Source organism: Papio anubis, chromosome 7 (genome assembly GCF_008728515.1).
Source record: "Papio anubis isolate 15944 chromosome 7, Panubis1.0, whole genome shotgun sequence".
Lineage (NCBI taxonomy): Eukaryota > Metazoa > Chordata > Mammalia > Primates > Cercopithecidae > Papio > Papio anubis.
Genome location: NC_044982.1, coordinates 78612379 through 78625754, shown reverse-complemented (window position 1 = coordinate 78625754; position 13376 = coordinate 78612379).

Genomic DNA, 13376 nt, shown 5'->3' with positions numbered 1-13376 from the left:
ATTCCTACAGTACAGTTTGAAGTCTGGTAGCATTATGCCTTCAGTTTTGTTCTTTGTGCTTAGAATTGCATTGGCTACTTGGGCTCTTTTTTGGTTCCTCATGAATTTTTTAAAAAAATTATCTAGTTATGTAAAGAGTGTCATTGATACTTTGATAGGAATAGTATTGAGTCTATAAATTGCTTTGGATCCTAAGGCCATTTTAATGATATTGATTCTTCCTATCAACAAGCATGGAATGTTTTTCCATTTGTTTGTTTCATCGCTAATTTCTTTGAGAAGTGTTCTGTAGTTCCTATTGCAGAGTTTTTTCACCTCCCTTGTTAGCTGTATTCCTGGTATTTTATTAGTTTTGCAGCAATTGTTAATGGGATTGTGTTCCTGAGTTGGCTCTTAGCTTGACTGTTGTTGGTGTATATAGGTGTGCTAGTAAATTTTGTACATTGATTTTGTGTCCTGAGACTTCACTGAAGCCTTCTCTTGCCACTCCTATTCAACATAGTGTAGAAGTCCTGACCAGAGCAATCAGGCAAGAGAAAGAAATACAGGTCATCCAAATAGGAAGAGAGGAAGTCAAATTATCCCTGTTTGCAGACAGCATGATTCTATGTCTAGAAAATCCCCCGGAGATAGGGTCTCTCTCAGCTCCCAGGCTGGAGTGCAGTGGCAGGATCATAGCTCACTGCAACCTCAAACTCCCAGCCTCAAGGGTTGCTCCCACCTCTACCTTCAGAAGAGCTGGGGCTACAGGCTCTACCCACCACACCCACATAATTTTCAATTTTTTTTAGTAATGTGATATTGCTTTGATGCCCAGGCTTGCCGCTAACTCCTGACCACAAGCCAGAATTTCACATGTATTTGTATGCCTCTTTAACTACATAGGCCTTATTTCACTTTTGGAATTACCTCATGATTCCTCCGTCATCAGGAATTTGTCCATGTTATTGAGTAATATGGACATCTTAACAATATTAAGTATTTAAATCCATAAACATAAAATGTCTCCCCATTTATTTTCATTTTTAATTTCCTTCAGCAATGGTTCATAGTTTTCAGTGTATAAGTCATTTGTCTCCTTGGTTAGGTGTATTCCTAATATTTTGGGGATTTTTTGGCTATTTTAAATACAATAGTTTCTCAATTTTTAAAATATTTTTACTGTTAGTGTCCAAAACCATAAGTGATTTTTGAATGTTAATTTTGTATCCGGAAACTTTGCTGGGTCTGCTTTAGTTATAACAGTTTTGGGGGAAAAAATTTAGGGTGTTCTACATATCAAACCATGTCATCTGGAAACAGAGCCAATTTTATTTCTTCCTTTTCTATTTTATTTCTATTTTCTATTTTCTGTTTTACAATAATTGTAAGTCTTAACCAACAACAAGAAAATACTTTGTTGAATGGAAGTGATGAGAGTGAACACTCTTACTTTGTTCTGATCTTATAAGAAAAGGTTTCAGTCTTTCACCATTGATTATATTGAGGTAGTATTTTCCATTCTTAGTTTGTTGAGTGTTTATATCGTGAATGAGTGTTAAATCTTGCCAAATGCTTTTTCTTCATCAACTACGATAAACTTATACTTGTTTGGTATTTTTATGTATTTCATTCTATTAATGCAGTATATTACATTGATTGATTTTTACATGTTGAAACATTCTTGCATTATAAGAGTAACTCTCACTTGTTTCAATATATATTTCTTCAAGTATGCTATTGAATTCAGTTTCTTCGTATTTTATTGAGGATTTTTGCATCAATATCTATCAGAAATATTGACCTACAGTTTTCTTGTAGTATCTTTATATGGCTTTGGTATCAAGAAAATGTTGATTCCAATGTTTTGGTATCAGGATAATGAGCTTGGTAGTGTTCTCTTTGTAAATTCTGGCAAGAGTTTCAGTATCGTCAACTCTTCTTCAAAAGGGTAGCAGGTATCCAGTGAAGCCATCTGGTCCTGGGCATTTTTTAATTGAAGATGATTTTGAATCCTGAATCAATCTCTTTACTCATTATTAGTCTATTTATATTTTTCATTTATTCACAATTCAGTCTTGGTAGGTTGTATGTTTCTAGAATTTTATTGATGTCTTGTAGGTTATCCAGTTTTTTAGTATATTAATAATATTGCCTTCTAATCCTTTTTATTGCTGTGACATTGGTTGTAATGTTCTCTTTTCCATTTCTTATTTTAGTTACTTTTGTGTTCTCTGTTTTTTTTCTTGATTATCCTTGCTAAAGTATTTTTAAAATGTTTTCCAAGCACCAACTCTTTGGTTTTGTTTTGTTTTTCCCTATCATTTGTCTATTCTATGCTCCAATCTGTATTATTTCTTCTCCTGTCTGCTTTTTGTGTTATTTTTATATATTTTTATATAAAAATATATATCTTTTTATATTTTAATGTGTTATTTTATTATACATAAAATATTATATATTTTATTATATATAATAAAACATATATTTTAATGTGTTATTATTTTTATAATTCTTTTTGTTTAAGGCTAAGCTAACTTGAGATCTTATTTCTTTATTAATGTGCCATTTACAGCTATAAACTTTCCTGTAAGCACTATTTTTGTTGCATTCCATAAGTTTTGGTACATTGTGTTTTCATTCTAATTTTTCTCAAGGTATGTTCTAAAGTTTTATGTGATTTATTTTAGCCATTGGTCATTAATAGTGTGTCATTTAATTTTCAAACATTTATGAATTTCCAGTTTTCTTTGTACTGTTGATTTCTAGTTTTATTTTATTTTTGCTTAAAAAGATACTTTGTATGATTCCAATATTCTTGAATTTGTTAAAACTTGTTTTGTGGCCTACCATGCAGGCAATTCTGGAGAATATGTGTTCTCCGGAACATGTACTTTATGTACACTTAAGAAGAATATATATTTTGCTTTTGGGGTAGAGTCTTCTATGTATGCCTGTTAGTCCCAATTAGTTTATAATATTGTTCAAATCCACTACTTCCTTATTTATCTTCTGTCTGGTTGTTCTACACATTATTTATGGGATATTGAGGTTACCTATCATTATTGTGTTGTTATATTTCTCTCTTCAATCTTATCAAAGTTTACTTCATATATTTAGAAAGTTTGAGGTTTCATACATAGTTATAATTGTTAACACTCATTATTATAAAATGTCTTCATTTGTCTCTTGTAACAGTTTTGATTTTAAGTCTATTTTGTCTGAGATTAGTATAGGTACTACTGCTATCTTTTGGTTACCACTTGCATGGATCATCTTTTTTCATCCTTTTTCTTTCAGTCTATGTTTGCCTTTAGACCTAAAGTGAATCTCCTGCCCATAGTTGTACCCTCTGTTTTCATCCATTTAGTGAATTTTTTTTTTATAAAGGAGCTTAATTTAGATTTAAAGTAATTACTGATGGAAAAAACTTATTATTGCAATTTGCTAATTGGTTTCTACATATCTTGTGTCTTTTATTATCCCTCCTTCCTTCTCTCACTTTCTTCTATTGAGTTTCATTGATTTATTTCTAATAATATGATTTGATTGCGTTATCATTTCCTTCTGACTATATTCTATAACTATTTTATTGTGGCTATCATCACAGTTACATAAAATCTGTTAACGATATAACATTGTATTTGACACTGCTAACCACTTAACTTCAATTCCATTCAAAAGCTGTACTCCCTTACATCTCCACCCTCATGTTATCTTATTAATGTAACAAATTATATCTGTATATATTGCATACCCATTTACATAGACTTAGACTTTATTTTTTATAATTTTATCATTTCAATACTGTGTATCAAAATTACAAAAGTACAGTTCGTTATATTTGTCCATGTATTTTCCTTTAGTGGAGAACCATTTTTTAATAATAGCTTCATGAAGTGGTCTCTTGTCCTTTCGCTTCACCTTGAAGAACTCTGTTTAGTGTTTATTTTAGAGCCAGTGTAATGGTCATGAACTCCCTCAATTTTGTTCATCTGGAAAAATTTTAATTTCTACTTAATATTTGAAAGATAGTTTTGCCAGATATAATATTTCGTGTTTTTTATTCTTTTTTTTAATCTTTGCAGGAACATAATAAGTGTATATATTTGTCTATATGTGTATATATATTTGCAGGAACATAATAGTTGTATATACTTATAGGGTGCATGAGATGTTTTGATATAGGCATGCAGTGTGAAATAAGCAAAGCATGGAGAATTGGATATTCATCTCTTTAAGCATTTATCCTTTGAGTTACAACAATCCAATTACATTCTTGAAGTGATTTTTAAAATATACAATTAAGTTGTTATTGACTATAGTCACGTTGTTGTGCTATTAAATAGTAGCTATTATTCATTCTTTCTATTTTATTTTTGAGCCATTACCCATCCTTACCTTCCCCACAACACCCCATCACCTTTGCCAGCCTCTGTGTCCATGAGTTCAATTGATTTGATTTTTAGATCACACAAATAAGAGAACATGCAATGTTTTTCTGTGCCTGGGCTTATTCCACTTAACCTAATGATCTTCAGTGCCATCCATGTTGTTGCAAATGACAGGATCTCATTTTTTATGGTTGAATATTACTCCATTGTGTATGTACCACATTTTCTTTATCCATTCATCTGTTGATGGACACTTAGGTTGCTTCCAAATCTTAGCTACTGTAAATAGTGCTGCAACAAATATAGGAATGCAGATATCTCTTCAATATACTGATTTCCTTTTCTTTGGGTATATACCCACCAGTGAATCATATGGTCATATGAGTTTTCAAAAAACTCAAAGTTTAGTTTTTCAAGAAATCTGCAATCTGTTCTCCATTGTGGTTGTACTAACTGACATTACCAACAGTGTATGATTTTGTTCCTTTTCTTTGCATCTTCACCAGCATTTGTTATTGCTTGTCTTTTGGATATAAGCCATTTTAACTTGGGTGACATGATTTCTCATTGTAGTTTTTATTTGCATTTCTCTGACAATCGATGATGTTGAGCAGTTTTTCATATGCCTGTGTGCCATTTGTATGTCTGCTTTTGATAAGCGTCCATTCAAATCTTTTGCTCATCTTTTAATCAAATTATTAGCTCTTTTCCTATAGAGTTGTTGGAGCACCTTATATATTCTGGTTATTAATGCTTTGACAGAGTGGTAGTTTGCAAATATTGTCTTTAATTTTGTGGGTTGCCTCTTCACTTTGTTGACTATATCGTTTGCTGTGCAGAAGTTTTTGTTTAACTTCATGTGATCCCATTTAACCATCTTTGATTCGGTTGCCTGTGCTTGTGGGGTATTACTCATGAAATCTTTGCCCCGACCAATGTCCTGAAGATTTCTGATAATGTTTTCTTGTAGTAGTTTCATAGTTTGTGGTCTTAGATTTAAGTGTTTTATCCACTTTAATTTGATTTTATATATGGTAAGCAATAGGGGGTCTAGTTTCATTCTTTTGCATGTGGATATTCAGTTTTCCCAGCACCATTCTTTAATAACACTGTCTTTTCTCCAGTGCATGTTCTTGGCACCTTTGTCAAAAATGAGTTCACTCTAAGTGTGTGGATTTGCTTCTGCATTCTCTCTTCTGCTCCATTGGTTTATGTGTCTGTTTTTATGCCAGTACCATGCTGTCTTGGTTACTAAAGCTCTATTAATGTAATTTAAAGTCAGGTAATGTGATTCTACCAGTTTCTCCAAATCCATGAACACACATTTTTTTTTTCATTTTTTATGTCTTCTTCAATTTTTTCATCAGTTTTTTATACTTTTCATTTTAGAAATATTTCACTTGTTGGTTAATTACCAGGTTTTTAACATTATGTCTGGCTATAATAAATAGGATTACTTTACTTATTTATTTTTTACATTGTTTACTGTTGGGATATAAAAATGCTACTAACTTTATTTTTGTTTTACTTTAAGTTCTGGGACACTTGTGCAGAATGTGCAGGTTTGTTACATAGGTGTACATGTGCCATTGTAGTTTGCTGCACCTATGAACCTGTCATCTAGGTTTTAAACTCTGCATGCATTAGGTATTTGTCCAAATGTTCTCCTTCCTCTCGCCCCCCACCCCCTGATAGGCCCGAGTGTGTGATGTTCCCCTTCCTGTGTCCATGTGTTCTCACTGTTCAACTCCCACTTATGAGTGAGAACATGCGATTTTTGGTTTTCTGTTCCTGTGTGTGTTTGCAGAGAATGATGGTTTCCAGCTTCATCCATGTCCCTCAAAAGGACATGAACTCGTTCTTTTTTATGGATGCATGGTATTCCATGGTGTATATGTGCCAAATTTTCTTTATCCAGTCTATCACTGATGGGCATTTGGTTTGGTTCAGCGTCTTTGCTATTGTAAATAGTGCTTCAATAAACATATGTGTGCATGTGTTTTTATAGTAGAATGATTTATAATCCTTTGGGTATATACAGAGTAATGGAATTGTTGAGTCAAATGGTATTTCTGGTTCTAGATCCTTGAGGAATTGCCACACTGTCTTCCACAGTTGTTGAGCTACTGACTTTTTTATGTTGACTTTGAATCCCACAACTTTACTGACTTTGTTTATCAGTTCTAATAGTTTTCCTGTGGAGTCGTCAGCTTTTACTAATATGAGATTATATCATCAGTAAACAAGGATAATTTGATTTTTTTCTTTTCTAATTAGGATGCCCTTTATATTTTTCTATTATCTGATTGCTCTAGCTTGGACTTCCGGTACTACTTTGAATAACAAAGGTGAGAGTAGACATCCTTGCTGTGTTCCGGATTTTAGAGGAAAAGCTTTCTCCATTGACTATGATACTAGCTGTGGATCTGTCATATATGGCTTTTTATATTTTGAGGTATATTCCTTCTATCACCAGTTTTTTTAGCGTTTTTTATCATGAAACAATGTTCAATTTTATCAAATGCTTTTTCAGGATCATTTGAATGATACAATGGTTTTTATCCTTCATTCTGTTGATATAATGTGTCATGTTGATTTGTGTAGGTTCAACTTATACTTGCATCCCTGCAATAAATCCCACCTGGTCATTATGAATGCTCTTTCTAATGTATTGTTGCATTAGGTTTGCTAGTATTATGTTGAGGATTTTTGCATTAATATTCTTGAGAGACGTTGGCCTGTGGTTTTCTTCTTTTAATTTGTCTTTGTCTAGTTTTGGTATCAGGGTAATACTGGACTCACAGAATGTGCTTGGAAGTACGCTCTCCTCCTTTATTTTTTGGAATAGTTTGGAAAAGGATTGGTATCAGTTTTTCTTTAAATAGTTGGTAGAATTCTGCAGTGAAGTTTAGGTCTTAGGCCTTTCTTTACAGAAATAATTTTTATTACAGCTTTGATCTTGTTATTTATTGGTTCAGGTTTTAGATTTCTTCCTGGTTCAATCCTGGAAGTTGTTTATGTACAGGAATTGGTCCATTTACTCTACATTTTCTAATTTATTGGCATACAGTTGCTCATAGTAGTCACTAATGATTATTTGAATTTCTGAAGTATCAGATGTAACATCTCCTTTTTCATTTCTGATTTTATTTATTTGGATCTTCTCTTTCATTATTAGTCTGGCGGAAGGTTTGTCAAATTTTGTTTAACTTTTCAAATAATAACTTTTTGTTTCATTGATCTTTTGTATGTTTTATTCATTTCAATTTTATTTATTTCTGCTCTGATCTTTATTATTTCTTTTCTTCTACTCATTTTGGGTTTGGTTTGCTCTTGCTTCTCCAGGTCTTTAAGATGCATCCTTAGATTGTTTATTTGAATGCTTTCTTCTTTTTTTAATGTAGTCACTTATAACTGTAAACTTCACTCTTGGTACTGCTTTTTCTGATTCCATAGGTTTTGGCATGTTGTGTATTCATTATCATTTGTTTCAAGAAATTTATCAATTGTCTCCTCAATTTCCTCACTGACCCACTGGTCATTTAGCAGTATATCGTTTAATTTCCATGTATTTGTGTAGTTTTCAAAATTCCTCCTGCTATTAGTTTCTAGTTTTATTCCACTGTGGTCAGAGAAGATGCATGGTATTATTTCAATTTTTCTGAGTGTTTTAAGACTTGTTTTGTCATCTAATATATGGTCTATCTTTGAAAATAATCGATTACCAAACAAAACAATGTGTATTTTGCAGCTCTTAGATGAAATGATCTGTAAATATCTATTAGGTCTATTTGGTCTACAATGCAGATTAAGTATGATATTCCTTTGTTGATTTTCTGTCTGGAATAGCTGTACAATGCTGAAAGTAGGGTGTTGATGTCTCCACTTATTATTGCATTGAGGCCTCTCTCTCTCTTTAGGCCCAATAATATTCCTTTATATATCTAGGTGCTCCAGTGTTGGGTGCATATATATCTAAAATTGTTATATCCTCTTATTGAATTGACTCCTTTATCATTAGATAGTGATTTCTTTCTCTCCTCTTAGAGTTTGGTTCTTGAAATCCATTTTGTCTTATGTTAGTGTAGTGACTAATGCTCCTTTGGAGTTTCCATTGGCACAGAATATCTTTTTCCATTTTTTGTTTTTAGTCTATGTGTGTCTTTAAAGTTGAAATGAATTTCTTGTAGACAACAGATTAATGGGCACTGTTACTTCCTTTTTTAATCCATTCATCCTGTCTATGTCTTTTGATTGGAGAGTTTACTTTATTTACAATTAATATTATTATTGATAAGTTATATATCTATTACTGCCATTTTGTTGTTTCCTGGTTATTTTGTGATCTTATTTTCCTTCTTTCTTTTATTCCTGTCTTTCTCTAGTGAAGATGATTTTCTCTAGTAGTATAATTTAGTTTCCGGCTTTCTTATTTTTTGTGTATTCATTGTATATTTTTTGGTTTGAGGTTACCATGAGGCTTGTTGATACTATTTTATAACCCATTATTTTAACCTAATAACAAGGAAACCTTATTTGCATAAACAAACAAGCAAAAAGAAAACTAATAAACACTCACCTTGACCTTGCACTCCCAGTTTTTAACTTTTTATTTCTTTTTATATCTTATTTCACTATGTCTTAAAAGGTTGTCGTAGGTTTTTTTAATTATTATTGGTTCATTGTTTCCCCTTTCTACTTACAAAAAGAGTAGTTTGCACACACAGTTACAGTGTTATAATATTCTGTGTAATTTTTGTTTACTTACTATTACCAGTAACTTTTTGTACCTTCGGGTGATTATTTATTTCTCACTAATGTCCTTTTCTTTCTGATTGAAGTACTCCCTTTAGCATTTCTTATAGGAGAGGTCTGGTATTGATGAAATTCCTTAACTTTCATTTGTCTGTGAAAGTCTTTATTTCTCCTTTATGTTTGAAGAATATTTTCAATGGATATACTATTATAGGGTAAAAGTTTTGTTTTGTTTTGTTTTTTTCCTGTAGCACTTTAAATATGTCATGCCACTCTCCCTGGCTTGTCAGGTTTCCACTGAAAAGTCTGCTGCCATACATATTAGAGCTCCACTGTATGTTATTTGCTTTTATTCTCTTGGTGTTTTTAGTATCCTGTCTTTATCCTTGATCCTTGGCAATTTGATTATGAAATGCCTTGAGGTAATCTTCTTTGGGTTAAATCTTCATTGTACTCTATAACCTTCTAGTGCTTGGATATTGTATTTATTCTGGGTGTGGGAAGTTCTCTCCTATTGTCCCTTTGAATAAACTTTCTATCCCTGTCTCTTTCTCTGCCTCATCTTATGGCCAATAATTCTTAGATTTGCCCTTTTGAATCTATTTTTTAGATCCTGTAGGAATCCTTCATTATTTTTTATTATTTTTTCTTTTGTCTCTTCTGACTCTGTATTTTCAAACAGCCTGTCTTTAAACTCACTAATTCTTTCTTCTGTTTGATCCATTCTGCTATTAAAGGACTCATGCACTCTTTGATATGACAATTGCATTTTTTGCCTCCAGAATTTCTGCTTAATTCTCTTTAATTATTTCAATCTCTTTGTTAAATTTATCTGATAGAATTCTGAATTCCTTCTCTGTGTTATCTTTAATTTCTTTGAGTTTCCTCAACACAACTATTTGAATACTCTGTCTGAAAGGTCACATGTCTCTGTTTCTCCCGGACTTCCATTTGATATGGTCATGTTTTCCTGGGTGTTGTTTATGCTCATAGATGTTTTTCCATGTTTGAGCATTGAAGAGTTGGGTATCTATGTTTATTGTAGCCATCCCTCTTGGGAAGGTTTTTCAGATATTTGAAAGGATTTGGGTGTTATGATCTAAGTTGTTTTTGTTTTAGAGGGCACTCCACATCCAGTAATACTGTGGTTCCTGCAGACTCATGGAAGTACTGCCTTGTTGGTCTTGGACAAGATCTGGAAGAATTCTCTAGATTACCAAGCAGCCTCTCTTCCCTTAATTTCTCTGAAACATGAAGAGTCTCTCTCTCTCTCTCTCTCTCTCTCTCTCTCTCTCTCTCTGTTGAGCCATATAAAGCTGGGAGTGGAGAGACCCAGAAACCCTGTGGCCCCTACCTCTATGACTGTGCTGGGTCAGACCTGAAGTCAGCACAGCACTGGATCTCACCCCAAACCTACTACAACCACTTCCTGGCTACTGCCTATTTTTGCTCAAGGTATTGGTGTTCTACAATCATCAGGTGGCAAAGTTATTCAGACCTCAGTTCTTCTCTTTAGAGTGGCAAGGTCCCCAAGGTACCAGATGAGTCTGTAAGTGCTATCAAAGAGCTAGGGACCAGAGTCAAAAACCTTAGAAGTCTACCTGGTATTCTACTTGATTGCAGTTGACCTGGCACTCAGACCACAAGATGCAGTCCTTCCTACTCTTCCCTCCCCTTCCAAAGGCAGAGGAGCCTCACTCCATAGCCACTGGTAATTTGGCCATGAGGAGTGCTGCCAGACTACCACAGATGTTACCTTAAGGCTCAAGGTATCTTAAGTCAGTTTGTTGTGAGTGCCGCCTGCCTTAGGATTCACCCTTTAAGGCAGTGAGTTCCCCTCTGTCTTAGGATAGGCCCAGAAATGCATCCAAAAGTCAAGTCCTGGAAACTGGGACTCTAAAAGCCTTCTTATTGCTCTACTCCACTGTGGTAGTGTTGGTACCTAAGGTTCAAGACAAAGTCCCCTTTAATTCTCTCCCTGCTTTTCTCAAGAAGGAGGAGTTTTGCCTCATAGCCACCACCACTGGTAATGTGCTGGGTCTCACCTGCAGCCGCCACGTCTCAGTGACTCAACAAGGACTTTGATGTAGTACTTGGGTGTCCCTGGTAGTTATTCAGTGTCCAAGGGCAATGGAAGAGGTCTCTTTCCGAGCTGTGAGTGATCCAGCCTGGGGTTAGGGAAGGGGTGATGCCAATACCCTCTTGGCTGCCCCAGCTGCTATCTCAGGTTAAATGTTCCCTCCGTGGGTGGGTGTCAGCTGAGTTGGGTCAGGTTTTCCTTTTTGCTCTAACAGAAGAACACTGAGTTAAATGTCTCACAACTGTTGTGTTCTCCCTCCTCCAGCATCCAGGGATGCTCTTTGAACCACATGGCTGCTTCCAGGGGTGGGTGAGGGGTTGCATCCATTGATGACTCGAGACTTCTATCTCTTCAGTGCCTCTTTCAGCAATGTGAAGTTAAAACCAGGTACTATGGTTTTTCACATGATTTTTGTTTCTTATAAAGGTGTTTTTTTCTGTGTAGATAGTTGCTAATTTGGTGTCCTTGTGGAGGGGGGACAATTGGTGGAGATTTCTATCCTGTCATCTTGCTCCACCTCCCTCCAGATACAATATTCTTGGTTGACAGGTTGTTTCTTTCAGCACTTTTAATATATTATCCCACTTGCTTTGATTTGCAAAGCTTTGCTGATAAACCTGATAATCTTATGAGAACATTTTTGTATGCAAAAAATCACTTTTGCTGTTTTTAAGGTTATCATTTTGTCTTTAACTTTAGATAGTTTGATTACAATTTGTCTTACTTGTTTCTCTTTGAATTTATTCTGCTTTGAGTATGTTGAGTTTCTTTAATCAATATGTTCTTTTTTTTTTTCCCTCAGATATAGGAAGCTTTTAACATATAGGAACTTTGCTCCTTTCTTTTCTTCTGAATTAATGTGTACGTTCATTAACTTGAAAGTATGCCACAAGTTTCTTGTGTTTCCTTTAATTTTCTTATTTTGTAGTTGCTCTTCTGACTCAAGGATTTCAAATAACCTATCTTCAAGTTCACGCAATCTTTCTTCTGCCTGATCAAGTTGTTTTTGAATGTCTCTAATGTATTTTTCAGATTCAGAATTTTTGTTTGGTTTTTATAGTTTTAATCTTTTGTTGATATTCTCATTTTACTCATGCATCATTTTGTGAATTTTGTAATTATCTGTGTTCTGTTTTAGATAATTGGGCATATTTATATTATTGTACATATTTGTCAGACAGTTTCCAGATCTTCATTTCTTTAGGGTTAGTTTCTGAAGTTTTACTTTGCTTATTTGATGGGGCCATGTTTTCTTGGTTTTCTTTTGTTTTGTTTTTTGGTGTGCCTTGTAATATTTTGCTGAGATATGGGAATTTAAGAAAACCACTACTTCTTCCAGTTCTTGTGTATGAGTTTGTGCAGGGAAAGACCTTCACCAATCAGTCCAACTGGAGATTCTAGGATCTTTTAAATATTTTCCGATATTTTGCTCTCCATAGTGTATCCCTGGAGAATTTTAGTTCTAATATGCTACTTGCCTCTATTTTCAATAGCTTCCAGATTCTGGCACTTGTTCTGTCACTGTTTCCAGACAAATAAGAAAGAAATCAGTCCCCCGGTAGCCCTAAGACAAGCCAAAACATTGGATACATAGTGTATTCTTTTGTTTCCATGTAAATGTGAGAGCCCAAGTATGGAAGGTTTGCTTCTGATTGTTCTGCATTATACCATAAAGTGAAGGGGTTGGGGCACAAACGAATGTGACAATTATTTTACCCCTTTCTCTGGAAACCGCTTCTTGGTTTTACAGTGGCCTGGATGTTGTACCTTCTTACATGGTCTCTAGAGTTCTCACAGAGGTATTCTGGTCCATATATTGTTGTTAACTTGCTGTCTCCGTAATTTCCTAATCTGCCATCATATGAAAATCTATCCTAGGCACATTTTTTAATCTCCCTCTGGCAGAAGCTGAAAGGAGCAATTTCAATCACTTATGCATTTTGCAGACCTTTGGTCACATCTACCCTTGCACCATCCTATTAGTCAAAGCAAGTCACTTTCCAAGTCAGGCAAGGACATTTCAGTCAGGTAAAGAAATCGCTTCCATTAAATCGCTTGGGGGTGGAAGGCACTGGTTAAGGAAAGACATTTAATATTTCTGAGAAACAAGGCAAGTTTTCAGAGTCTGCCCTCTTGTTGATGAATATTATTTTCCTTCCAACAGCTAA